Here is a 14,346-nt window from a genome sequence, read left to right as displayed (position 1 = left end):
AATTCACAAATGCATCTCTAACCCTTGATGAAGACAATATCACATCACCTAAAATACAAATGAGACAATTCACAGTACCAGTGAAGAGGCATTGGGTGATTTGATGTCCAAGAATGCCTGTGTGAATCAATCCTGCTTTTCAGCAAAATATTATCTGGTCAGGCTCAGTAGAGCTATAACAAAACAGATTTGCAAGCTATGCTCCTATTTTTGGCCTGTGACTAATCTGCGGGTTCTGAAATTTCTCTCTGCAGTGTTTTGCCTCAGCACTTGCCTTGCTTCGTGTCCTAGTGATTTGAGGCACAATGACGTCACAGGACTTGGCCATGAGATAGAAAGCATCAAATCAGAATTTGTACTTTGGCACAGGCTGTTCAATCATTTCATTCAGCAAATTTGTCTGGTACGTTTGGACATTTTGATGAGTAAACACCCATGAGGCCATTGTTGACAAAGCTAAGAAAACACCAGAAAAGAGCTCCATTTTTGGAATGAAGCCATTTAAATTAGCTAAACTAAACAGACATGAACTTTCGTGAATACATTTAATTAATCTGTAATGCTCAGATGCTATATTACTAACAGATGTACTTGAATAGGCAGAAGATAACCATATCTTAAAGGAAAAATACCTGCAAAATACAGCAGGCTAAGATATCGATATATATAAAAATGTAAACTGACCATGTGTGTGTGTCTCCACTTTTCTCCGAAACCGCTTGACCAATTGCGTTCAAATTTGGACACAACGTCCCAAGTGAATATGTGAGTGACCATATACAGTTCGCATAGACAGATGTCACACCTAGGCCACGTAAAAGCCCCCAAACCACGTGTTCCAGAACTCACAACTCAGACGAAAGTGCATGCTGGGAAATAGAAGCCAGAAGCTGCATCTCCAAGGCCAAGGCAAGATTGTGACGTCACCAGCCAACATTCTATAACCGCCACAAAGGCCATTCCTCCACAAAGCCCGACGCAGGGATCCTAGCCCTAGCCCCCCGTGTCCAACCGTCACAGACAGAGCGCACCACACCGACACTGACTCCGCACCAAAAACCACCCCACGACCCACCGTTGCCCCCCCCCCACGCCAAATACCTGACATACAAGCAAATACACTGGCACCGGGGGAGTCACAGGGATGAGCCGGGGGTGCAGGGAGGGGGCTGGGGGGGAGTCACAGGGATGAGCCAAGGGGTGGGGGGAGGAAGGGGGTACAGGGAGGGGGTGGGGCCAGTCACAGGGATGTGTTGGGGGATGGCGTAGGGGTCGCGATACCTCATGGGTCGGGACAGGGTGGGGATAGTCACAGGGATGAACCAGGGGGTCGGGGGAGGAGGGGGCAGAATAGGTCATGGGTTGGGACAGAGTGGGGGGAGTCACAGGGATGAGCCACAGCAATGCATGACCGGGCCAGCTAGTATGTTATAAAAATGGAAGCATATGCTAAAGAACTCTCTGACCCATAACGCTGAGATTCAAAATGTTATGACAGAATATATCACAAGTTTCATGGGTGCGTGGGTGGGTGTCTTTTGTGGGTGTTTGATAAAGGAAACAGAAAATAAATAAAGAAGCAGAGCACGCAAAAATGCAGATAGCATGCATTTCTTACACATTTCTTAAATTGAGGCCCACCTTATTGTTGACTGAATGGTTGTTTTCTGCTTTAATATGTAGTCAACAACAATAGAAAGGGGAAATTGTATTGAAGCCTAAAGAAAAGGTAGAGTGAAATCTGCAGAACTATTTTTCCCTTGCAGGGAGCAGGGCGATTATGATACTAGCTGGCATCGATGTGGCAGATGAGATGGCTATAGAGCTCCCTCAAACACTTTGAACTGAAGGGCTTCTGTTTAGAAGGGGACCAGGAATTAGCACACCAACGTATCAGTCACTACACAGAGCATCAAGGAGAGAATGTGCTCCATTATGTGCTTTCCACAGCCTGCTCTGCCAAAGAGTCCTTTAAGGAACACTGGGCATCAGATAGCATCTCAATCGGTTCCTTCCTGCTCCACCTGCTGGCACCAGGATGCCCTTTAATAAACAAACAAATAAATAAATGAAGTAACTTACTCTTCCTCACACCTCACCCTGTGCCACATCCTCTGTTGCTCGGTTACGGGTGTGCATGTGTGGAGTTATTAAGAGAATGAGAAGGCAAGCGGGGGGCGGGCTTTTACTGTGTGAAATGCATCCTGCCTCTCAGTTCTTTGGCCTGCGTGTGGAAGGGAGCACAAATAAGGCGAACACACAAAGCAAAGGCATTTCTGGTGCAAGGACATCTAAAGCTCATTGTCACCTTTGGCACAAGCAGTGTGGAGACGCTGATTCTTTGCTCCCCTCCCCCTTGTCCTAGCTTAGTTCTGCTTTCTTTGGCTGTTCTTAGTCATATTTCAAAGGGGAGCATCCTTTCACTTTCTCCAAGCCCACCAATATTGCTATGCCAGGGTATATGGCCTGTTTGTTTGCATGTGAGAGAGGGAGAGGAATGCCTGACAGGCAGTGGGGCCTTCAAGGGAGAACTTGTGGGCAGTTGTCCAGGGCCCACACAGCAGAAGGAGCAATGGGGCACCCCAACATAGAACGCCTGGCTTAGCCACGTTGAAATAATGCCCACTACTATTTGAAGAGCCCTCTCCCAAAAGATTATTAAATCCAGAGTCTAAAATTACCCAAGTGCAGCACTGCTTATAGGCAGCTACATAGTTAGATACAGTGGATGCAATATAACAGTGGACCAAGCCGCTGCCTATTTCTGCAGGTAGAATGTGTTGAGTACTGGCTACTCATTGTCCTGCCTGAGTGAACTAGTAGCCCATGTGTAGCAAAAAGAAAGGGCCAATGGTGTCAGGTTTTGGTCCTTACATTAAAAGAAGATTCGCTCCAATGTAGGAACCGTCGGTCTTATTTGCTGCCCACCCTGCTTATCTGAGCTCTAGACACCGTCACATTCTACTCCAGACGTTTTGAAGGCATATGGTTTTACTCTGCCCTCCTTCCTCCTCTCAAGCGATTCTGCACACTCTCCATGCATCTGGCCACGGGCCAAAACATACAGCGTTGTGCTTGAAAGCCTTGAGCATTCCCAGCTCTGTTTGAACTGCCAGGGGCCTGCTTTGTACTGCCTATCTCTGCTGCACAAGCCGCATTGAAACTCCCTGTTTGAAAGAAGTCAATCCCTCGGAGGAACAATAGCAAAATCTATCTCCGATGAGATCATCTCCTTGGGACAGAGCAAACAGTTAATCTCCAAGCTGCTTAACCATTGTGTCAACAGAAAGGGCTGACTCGCAACATGAAATGAATGTGACTTTGGCAACATGACCTTTGCCTTCCCTCCCACCCCCCGCCAGTTATCCACACCAATGTAAAGTTATTAGGACTGTGTTTGTTTCCCTCTCGTGGCACTGGCCGCTGGGGGAATGTCAAAGGCATTGGGAGAGGCTTGCATACTCTGATGTACCACTGTCCATCAACAGAACAATTGAGAAGAGACATTTGAAACAAGCGTTGCTATAGCTATCCTGTGCATACGGGAAACATAATACTTATGTCTCAGCATTGCTGCTGTCAGATTCCCCCCCCCCTCCCCAGCTATTCACTGCAGAGAGAAGAGAAATTCAATATTAATACAATGCAAAGGGAATGCATCTATTGTTCCCATAAAATGGTGCTTGAACTTCTATTTTGGCTGGTTCTCTGTCACTAGGGATTTATCCACTCTTTCCTCCGCAATTTTCAGGCACAGTTCACGCTTTAAAGTTCTTTTTGCTCAAGAACTTTCCCCATGAAAACCCACTCTTTAAAGCTCAATCGGCATGTTTGCTCCGATTGAACACTAAAGAGCGGGTTTTCGTAGGGAAACCTCAAGAAAAATGGTGCTCGGACATGCAGCTTTAAAGCATGGACCTGTGGCTGGAAAGAGTGGGGAAAGAGCAGGGCCAAAAGTAAGTGTGGGTAAGCCCTAGAGCAGGCATCCCCAAACTGCGGCCCTCCAGATGTTTTGGCCTACAACTCCCATGATCCCTAGCTAAGCGGACCAGTGGTCAGGGATGATGGGAATTGTAGTCCAAAACATCTGGAGGGCCGAAGTTTGGGGGTGCCTGCCCTAGAGTTAAGTAAGTGGCTGGGTTTTAAGCACATCTTTTATTTTAGTCTGATTTAAAATGATATAAAATAATATTGTAGATTTTACATAAAGGGGAAAGGTTGTGGTTCGTTTGATGTGTTTCTGCTTCACATGTGGGAAATCCCCAGGTTCAGTCTCTACGATACGATAATCTTTATTGTCATTGTCCCATTGCAGAACAACGAAATTGAACATCTACATTGCACTTACACAACTCCACCAAAAAGGAATCCCAAATTGCAGGGGTGAGAAGCCTTTTTGCCTGAGACCTTGAAGACAGTCGCTGCTCCCAGCCCATACTGTACATTCTTACGTGTGTGTGCTTGTTCCCTCTGGAAAGTCAGACTGGACATTTAAATAAATATGTATGAATATTTGTTATGTCTATGTGATAACCAACCACACACTTCTGAATATTCACTGACAGTTGTACAACACCCCCATTGTAAGGGAATCACAGCACATTGTACTATTCTTACAATGGGGCATTCTGCTCTGAAGAGTAGAATGTAACCAGAGATTATATGGCATGCCACTTGTTGCCCTGAATTTCTTAACAAACATTTTAGACTCCCTTGATGTTTGCTCATGTTTATTTTTAGACTTTGAAACAATTAAATATGGTGGTCGCCTGCTTATTCTCTAGGCCTGTCACTCTTTTGCCCCCAACAGAAAATGCTGTGCTTGTTGAACTCTAGACAGGAAAAACAGCCTTTCATTTTTTATATTTTGAACCCTACACTCCAGCTTTGACTATACATTGACGGATTTCATCTTCACTGAAATTTCCTAATGGTGATTCTGCCCTCTCCTCCTTGTTTACCTCCAATTTATTTGGAATGAACAGAACTATTTCCTCCAAAGTAGGAGGAGCTTATTCTGAGCCAACTGAGTTAATTGGTCTCCTGATGGATCCACAGTCCATCAGAGAAAACTACATTTCCCAGCGTACCTGGTGCCTGGTTTGCTGCCATAGCAACACTGGACCAGCACTAGGGCAGGGGTAGCCAATGTGGTGGTCTCCAGTTGTCTTTGGACTACAGCTCCCATTGTCCTTGACCACTGACCATGCTGGGATGTACTGGTGGGAGAATAGCTGCCAAGTATCCCGTTTCCCCTGGGAAACCCCCGTTTTTACTTACCTTTTCCCGGTGGTCCCCCGTATCACTTCGTCTCCCGTTTTTCTCCGTTATTTTCTCCTGCCGGCGGCCATTTTTTTCTGATTTGCCCTTCTATGGGCACAAAAAATGGGCGCCGCCGGCTTCAAAAGTTGCATCTACGCATGACCGGAAGTGCGTAGACGCGACTTCCGGTGTTGGCAGCGGCCATTTTTGGTGCCCATAGATGGGCGGGCCGACACCGGAAGCTGCGTCGACGCACTTCCGGTCATGCGTAGAGCTACTTTTGAAGCCAGCGGCGGCCATTTTTGGTGCCCATAGAAGGGCAATGCGACACTGGAAGTTACGTCAACGCAACGTCTGGTGTCACACGGCTGCCGGTCCCGGATTCTGCAGTCCGGGACTTGGAAGGTAAGGGTGGGAGGTGTACTTCAACAACATTAGCTACTCCATTACTTACTTTTTTCTCCTAGGATAAAGGGGGAAATGAAGATATTTACTTCCCCCTCGCTGGAGCACCAGCAAAATAATAAAATCAGTTGTTAGAAAGATGACTGCAGGTGCGGCCGCCTGTCAATTGGTCATTGTCTGTATTTTAAAATATATGTCCTGCCTTTCTAATATTACATGTATTGCAAAAAGTAGCTTACATCTATTAAATCACAGTACGGAAACATGACCCCACAATATAACAATCACTAATTAAAAGTATACCAAACCTTCACCAAACAGCAAAAAAGTGATCAAAGCAGGAGTCATCTAAACCTCATAGGGGAAGGTGTTCCATAACATTGATGTGGCCACTGAGAAGGCCTTATTTGTCCTGATGCATGTCATTTCTACCATAGGTGGGACAGAGAGGAGGGCCTCCCTGCTAAGTCCCAATGGGTCACAACCTAGAGAAAGAAGTATCTGAGCTTAGTGTGAAGGACAGTGTGTGGTGTCCTGTAAGAGTCATAGGCCAGGAATTAACTGGGAAGCTGAGGCTGAGCCAGGAGAAGTAGAAGCTGTGAGAATACAGTCTACTTAGGACTCATTCCGGTCAGGAGGGGAGAGATTCTTCTACAAAAAGAGAAGACTCCCAAACTGGCTAAGAGGGGAGTGGAGATCCCTTGGGTCTGTTACTTACAGTACCTCAGGAGTAGGGTTGTCAAAGGGGTGTGTATTAAGTATTAAGCGGCAACAGCTGTGCAACAACCGAAAGTGCTGAAGTGAAATAACATTATAATCTGAAGTATCCTATGTTTTACCCACTTGTGTCATAAACTTCCTTTGTTAAATAAAATCTTTATTGTTTATTTGATCAAATCCTGCCTCAGACTCCAAATTATTAAGCTTTCCCTCACACAAGTCCCCCCACAAGATAATCTGGGGTAGTTTGTGGGAATTCGTGGAAGTGGTGTTCTGAGAGGCGGGCGCACTTTATTTAAGTGAGGGCAGGCCCAATGGCGCCAGGGGGGGAAAGTGCCGTTGCGGCATCTCAGTGCTCACCTGAGAGGTGCCAGAACTGAGTTCTGGTGAGTTCCAGCTGGGAAAAAAAGGGGCCTTCATGCAGGAATTTAAAAGTAAGCATCAATTTGCACACATAGCTTAAAACCTAATACCCCAACAATTGCCTTTTTTCACATGAATCTGCTTGGACCCTGAAATCAACACCTGACACCCTTCTCTGCCTCCTAGAGACATTTGGAGGTGGTAAGAAGACAAAAGCCCTTTGTGGTAGAGCCCAGCTTGTTGAATGCTGCACCCAGGGAAGCTTGCCTGGCACTGACATTGTCATCCTTTTAGTGCCAGGCAAATATGTTTGAACAGCATTAACCGTTTGGCTCCTAGTACTGTTTTGTTTGTTTGTGTGTGTGTTGGGCAAGTTTGGTTATCTTTGTGGTCGCATGCTTTTAGTATACTTGTTACCAATATTCTGTTATAAACAGCATTTCTGAGTTTTTACTTTATTTCTGTAAGTCACTTCAAGGCTCCTTTTGGAAGTGTTGAACAAATTTAGTCTACTAAACTAAACTTTACTAATTATGACTCTCCACCCCCACCCCCACCCCCTGACTGCCAAACAAAATAAAATAAAATGGTGATTTGAACCTTTTCATGACTTCAGATTCCAGGGAGCAGATGGGGCTATATTACTCACTCTGAGGTAATTACTAGGAGTTGTCATAATCTATCATCCAAACCTAGAAATGACAAACTTCAGCAGCATCTATACTTAAAAAAAAATCTGTTCACAGCTGACCTTTTTATTTTAAAACAAAGATAAAGCAAGGCCTAAGCTCTTTTGCTCATTAACGCTGCAATCCAAAACACACTTGCTAGGGAGTAACCCTTGCGTGTTTAGACCTTTAAACCTCACCCTATAAATAAATTCAGACAAGGCTCAAATCTTATTTGTTTTTTGGCAGAATTTAGGCCACAACTTTATTGATTACATCAGGTGAGTGGTTACATAGGCTCTGGTTCGACTAGCTCCTTGCACCATAGCTGCCAAGTTTTCCCTTTTCTCACGAGGAAGCCTATTCAGCAGAAGGGAATTTCCCTTAAAAAAAGGGATAACTTGGCAGCTATGCCTTGCACCGTTGCAGGTAGCGCTGACCCAGGGTACCAGCCTAGGTCAGCCAAGGGTGAACACCTGGAATGGTGGAAAGCCAGGGACATACTATGTCCACCACCCAGATGTCCCCCTGGACTCAGGCATGGGCACAGCCCCTCATAGGGTTGACCAAACCATTGAGTCCCTGGATTCCTTTAATGGAATATCCTTCACATAGGGATGGAGAGAGCATTCCCCTATGCGTGACTCAGAGCTTCCTCCTTTGGTCAGTGCATTGGAACACCTACCCACTATTTTTAGGGCTTGTGCGCTTGACCTTACTATGCCGTCGTGTGTCATCTGTTGTTGGGACAGGGGAACGGCAGGAATTTCCCCCATTTGGCTGATTGGCTGGTGCCATTTGGGTTTCGTCTGCAGCGTAGCAAATTGTCACAACTTGTAAGGTTGCTGATAGGCTCTGGTTCAGGAGATAGCATGTCCCTTCATTGGTTTGGCTAGCGTCCCATTGGCCTGATTCAACCCACCATCAAGGGACCTACCAATAGGGTGTTGTGACTATCGAATCGAACCCACCCACAAACACAGGGTTCAGTTGCCAGGTCGCACTACAACACGTGCCCTCTTTGAGGGAGGACACGATTTTTGCTGAACAGAGTGTGTCTAAGTAAACAAGCACGAGATTGCACTGTACTTCAGATAAACTTCATCTGAGCTGCTAGATAGCATAGATCTGAGGCCTTTTGTGTATGTTTGGTATTTATACTGGCCTCTTAATAACATAAATCTCTGGGCGTCTCACAAACATAAAATAATATAAATAAAGATAAATATTGAAAATGTCATTTAAAAATTGCATCAAAAAAATTCCCAGCAGAGAGAGACATAAAACCAGATTCGCAGTATAACTAAAAACCACAACAATATACAATGCTGCAAGTACACTGTGCTGCGGAGTTCAGAATCAGCAAACAAAAAAGAAGACTTAAGTTTATTATGCTTCCTGAAAACATGGCCGTGTGCAGCATCATAACAGTTTAGCTTTTAACACATATTAAGGAATACAGTGTGAAGGAATGAAAATATTTACATAGGCACACTGGGATCTTTTTTCTTTGCTTTGCTTTCGAAACAGGTCATATAGTCATAGACTCATAGAATTGTAGAGTTGGAAGGACCACGAGGGTGAGCTAGTCCAACCCCCTGCAATGCAGGAACCCATGACCCCGAGATTAAGAGTCTCATGCTCTACCAACTGAGCTATCCCTGCTTGCCCAAGGTGAATTCAAGGACAGGAGCAGAAACCTAAATCTATCTCCCTGTTTCAAATTTACACACACAAACGCAAATTAGACCCATAGCTGAGTGAAAGGCTCAACCAATTTCCCTTTGACACTTGTATTCTTTTTTTAAAGCACTACATCCGATCTACAAGAGCTAAACAGGCAATCAAGGCTGCAAAAAAAAACCAGGCTGTGGTACAGGAAACATCTGCCCCTTTTATTGGAAATCTATTGCAAAGTACTCCATTTTTTTTTAAAAAAAAATTGTGAAGTGGTATTGGGCTGCTGTTGAAACATCTTCCTAAATTCATTATTGCCTGCCCTCTAAAAACCAGGACTTCTGAATATTTCAGGGCATTTTCAAAAGAACTGCTTCCCCCCTCCCCTCTGTTTCAGATGGAAGGAGAATTGTGCCCAGACAGATCAATAGGGGAGTTTACCTTTCTCAGATTTCTCCTCCATTCTGTCTGACAGACCTTTGCTGGCATTTACCCTATTAAACCTTTAGTACTATTTGGATTCTGTGCGTGTGTTTAAATACCACAAATGCATTATTTACCAGAAGAAAAATCTGGCAGGCTTGAAAATATTATGAGGCACCAGTAAAGTAGGGACCTATGAATTGTTCATATACCCAGAAACACAATAATGAAGTTAGAGATGGATGTATCTACCTATCTCTGTCCTGTTTGCAGATTGTTTGGAAAATTGGATCTGTTTGGGGCAGGTTTTTTCTTTAGGGGAAATGCTTAAAAATTCACTCTGTTTCATAAACAAATGAATGTATTTATGAGGTGATCCAAGGGCTACCTTTGTTCTTTTTTCAGTTGCTTAGGGCAGCGTTTCTCAACCGCTGTTCTGCGGCACACTAGTGTGCCGCGAGACGCTGGCTGGTGTGCCGCGACGTGCGGCGACGAGAAGGGCGATTTGCATTGTCATGTGCCTGGTGGCCGCCAATAAACAACACTGACCCGCCGGAAAGGAAGCCGGCCGGGTCACGACGCGGAGCGAGCGCAGCTCTCAACAGCCACCACCACGGGAGGGTGGTTTTAGACAAACTTAAATAAGCTGGCTGGATGAGCTCAACCTGAAACTTGCTGAGCAAAGGATTGTGCTGGCAGAGAAATCAGCGGCTTGTGAAGCCTTATTACAGGAGATTGCAACCAACACAGCAATTGGCAAGTGTTTCATACAGTCATAATTATATAGTCAATATAGGGCGGCACAGAGTTAAATTTTTTAACTTTTTTAATGGTGGTGTGCCTCGTGATTTTTTTCATGGAATAAAGTGTGCCTTGGCCCAAAAAAGGTTGAGAAACACTGGCTTAGGGAAGGTAATAGCTGCTCTGTAAAAGAAAGATAGAAAAAATAAATAAATATGATTCAGGAAGTGGTTGTTCATCATAATGCGCAGTCCGTTCCTGAGAACTGAATACAGAAAAAGATAACTGCCACCCATACAAGCTATGGAGGCAGCTCCCTTTTCATGGAATCCTCGGATTTTAGAGTTGAAAGGGACCACAGGGGTCATCTATCTAGTCCAGGCATCCCCAAACTTCGGCCCTCCAGATGTTTTGGACTACAATTCCCATCATTCCTGACCACTGGTCCTGTTAACTAGGGATCATGGGAGTTGTAGGCCAAAACAACTGGAGGGCCGAAGTTTGGGGATCCCTGATCTAATCCATCCTCTTGCAATGCAGGAATCTTTTGCCCAGCATGGGGCTTGAACCCATGACTCTGAGATTAAGACTCTCATGCTCTTCCAACTAAACCACCCCAACCGACTCCATGCAATGTCCTTGTAAGGCTGTCAGAGCATAAAAACAGGCACTTGGGCTGTAGACGGAACCACACTATGTCAATAATACAGCATGTTGTGTTGTGTTATGTTATGTATGCAGGCAGTGTTGGCCACACCCATTCTGCATGCATGCCATTGCAGGCCTAGGCCATTATGTCTCCTGCAGCTCAGGAGCTTCAGTTGCATAGCAAAAAACAGGAAGGATTCTAAAACGCTCCAGTGGTATTTTCTGGTAGCTGGCAGGCAGCCAATCCCTGCTGCGATAGGCCAGTGTTGTGATTCGCTAGTTGCAGCCTAAGGTGACGTATCACTGGCGGCAGGGGGAGCGGTTGCCTGGGCAGACTTAAGGTATATATACTGGGTTGAGTGCCTGTTTGTCATTCTTGTTCCTGGTGGTTCAATGAATCCTATTGAGCTAGGCCTCAGGTCATTCATAGCTGTCAAGTTTTCCCCTTTCTCGCGAGGAAGCCTATTCAGCATAAGGGAATTTCCCTTAAAAAGGGGGAGAACTTGACAGCTATGGTTATGCTTTAACCCACCTATACTTCACTGGTGACAAAGGTGGGATCCTAGGCCGCTGTTATCAGTAGTTGGTTATCAGTTTGTATCCAAGCTAAGTGCTAGTTTTGATCCCAATGATCTGGAAGCTTTTAGAACTGCCTTCTCCCATGTGAACCTGCTTGAGCCTTAAGATCAGTATTAGAAGCACTGATCTCTATCTATCCCATCAAGTATTGCATGAATGACAGGGGTGGGGGCATAAGTGATATAGCCTTTTGTCTAGTTAAAGGAGCCTTCTAGGGTCTTAGTGCTGCATAATCTGGGCAGAAAGCACTTACCCTGCCCATTTTGGAAGGCAGCCCCTATGCACGCACAGTCCCAAAGACTTAGCACAAACCAGAGGCACCAGCTTTTCAGGATGATTGAGGGGCCCCAATGTGACGTACCTCGCATGTGCAATGTGACGTGTCATCGTGAGGAGCCAGGGGGCGGCCCCTCGGAGCCAGAGCCTATGGCACACACTGCGGGACTCTCTCCTGTTCAGTGCCTCCTCTCCTCAGCTTATTCATTCATATCCACTGAGGGGTGGGTGGGTGGGTGGGTGGGTGTGCATGCATGCATGCACGCATGCATGCATGCATGCACTTGCACAAGGCTGGCCCTTGCATGAGGCAGAGTGAGGCAGCTAAGGTGGCAAATTCTAAAGTGTACCGTGTTTCCCCTTTTTTAAGACGTAGTCAGAAAGTAAGACATAGCAGGGTTTTTTTAGAAGTAGGAGAAATAAGACGTACCCTGAAAGTAAGCCATAGTGCCGCCATTGTCCCCATCGCCAGCAAAGCAGCTACCGGTAGAGGCGTGGGGGGGGGGGGAGACGCCTCTTGCCGGAGTTCTGCCCCGCCTGCTCCTGACTCGCGGGGAGAACAAAAGGGAGAGGCGCGAAAAAAAAGACGCCACTTCCTGTTCCTGCCGGGAGCAGCAAACCAGCGAGAGGCGCGGGAGAAAAAGGCGCCTCTTGCCGGAGTTCTGCAGCCTGCTTCTAGCGTGCAGGGAGCCAGAGAGCGAGAGGTGGGGGAAAAAAAAGACTCCTCTTGCCCGAGCCCTGCCGCCACCGGGACTCAGAGGAAACTTGCCGACAAAGACGACTGAAGGAGCGAGAAGCACTGTCCCGTGCAAAGAGATAAATACAGGAGATAAAAACTGTAAGGAACCCCTGTTGAGAACTTGGCGCTTTTGAAGCTTCTCTCCTTCTTTCCCTCCTCCCGTTTTTTTAAGGTAGCATTGCCCCAAGGATCGCTTTGCTCCTGCTCCTCCTTGCCCAGCTGATTTGTGGCTGAAGGAGGGGTGATTCTTTAAAAATCTGCCGAGGAAACGATCTTTATGGAGGACAGGGAAGTTTTTTCCCTCTCCCTCCTTGCGTTTATCAAGGCAGCTTTGCCTCAAGGCAGATTTCCTCCTGCTTATCCCTGCCCAGCCACTGGTGTTTGTGGCTGAAGGAGGGGTGATTCCTTAAAAATCTGCTGAGGAAACGATCCTTATGGAGGACAGGGAAGTTTTTTTCCCTCTCCCTCCTTGCGTTTATCAAGGCAGCTTTGCCTGAAGGCAGATTTCCTCCTGCTTATCCCTGCCCAGCCACTGGTGTTTGTGGCTGAAGGAGGGGTGATTCCTTAAAAATCTGCCGAGGAAACGATCCTTATGGAGGACAGGGAAGTTTTTTTCCCTCTCCCTCCTTGCGTTTATCAAGGCAGCTTTGCCTGAAGGCAGATTTCCTCCTGCTTATCCCTGCCCAGCCACTGGTGTTTGTGGCTGAAGGAGGGGTGATTCCTTAAAAATCTGCCAAGGAAACAGATCTTTATGGAGGAGGACAGGGAAGCTTCTCTCCTCCCCTCCCTCTTCCATTTATTTTAAAAAACAACCAAGGGCTTTTCCATATGACCTGTTTGTTGGCATTCAAACTCAAAGCTTTTAGTCTTTATCATCCAGACTTCATTGAGCAAGCATTCATTCCAACTTGCTTGTGGAGGGTGTTTGCAGGTTTTTCCATTGACAATTTGTTCATCCCACAGTTCTCAGTGGATTTCAAGTTTCCAAACAACACAAAGTTCCAATAAAAACAACAAAGTGGTTTTGTTGCACTAGGACAACTCAGCTCTTTAATCCACTTTAATTGTGCCAAACTTAAAATTGCAATATGCTCTTGAGTCCCCTGTCCTGAGGTGCCAAAATTTAATCTTTTTAGCCATTTCTGGACACCTAAAAGCAGCCATTTAACATTTTTCTCTATCCCCCCATAACCAGCCAGAAACAACCCCCAGACAATATGGCTGCAAAAAGAAGGAGCTATACAGTTGAGTACAAGAAAGGAATTGTGGAGGACTCCCAGGGCAAGAATCTTACAGCTTTCTGCAAGGAGAAGAATTTGGATATCCGAATGGTCCAAAAATGGCGGGCAGAATACGATAACCTCAGTCTACAGGTGGTCATAGGAAATGCTAAGAAGCGTAAGTGTGGTGCAGGTCGGCAACCTTCAGTTCCTGAGCTGGAAGACATGATCAGTGAGTGGATCGCTGAAAGGAGAGCAAAGGCTTTGGTTGTGCGCAGGGCTGATATTCAAGCATTTGCCCTAGCAATGGCATCACAATTTGAAGTATCCCCTGAATTCAAAGCATCACAACACTGGCTGGATGGCTTCCTTCAGCGATATGAACTGTCTCTCAGAAAATCAACAACACTGTTTAGGTTGGAAGATGCTGAAGTTGTTAAGCGAGCACTTGCATTCAAGTCCTTTGTTGATGGCATCGACTTTTCTAAATACCAACTTTGCAACATGATTGCTATGGATGAAACTGCAGTGTTTATGGGCCAAGGAGCCCAAACAACAATTGAACAGAGGGGTGCCTCCTCAATCTACGTTCCCTCCACTGGTCATGAAAGTTCTCGAGTTACCT

This window comes from Zootoca vivipara, chromosome 2 (genome assembly GCF_963506605.1).
Source record: "Zootoca vivipara chromosome 2, rZooViv1.1, whole genome shotgun sequence".
Taxonomy (NCBI): Eukaryota; Metazoa; Chordata; class Lepidosauria; order Squamata; family Lacertidae; genus Zootoca; species Zootoca vivipara.
This window is presented reverse-complemented; position numbering follows the sequence as displayed.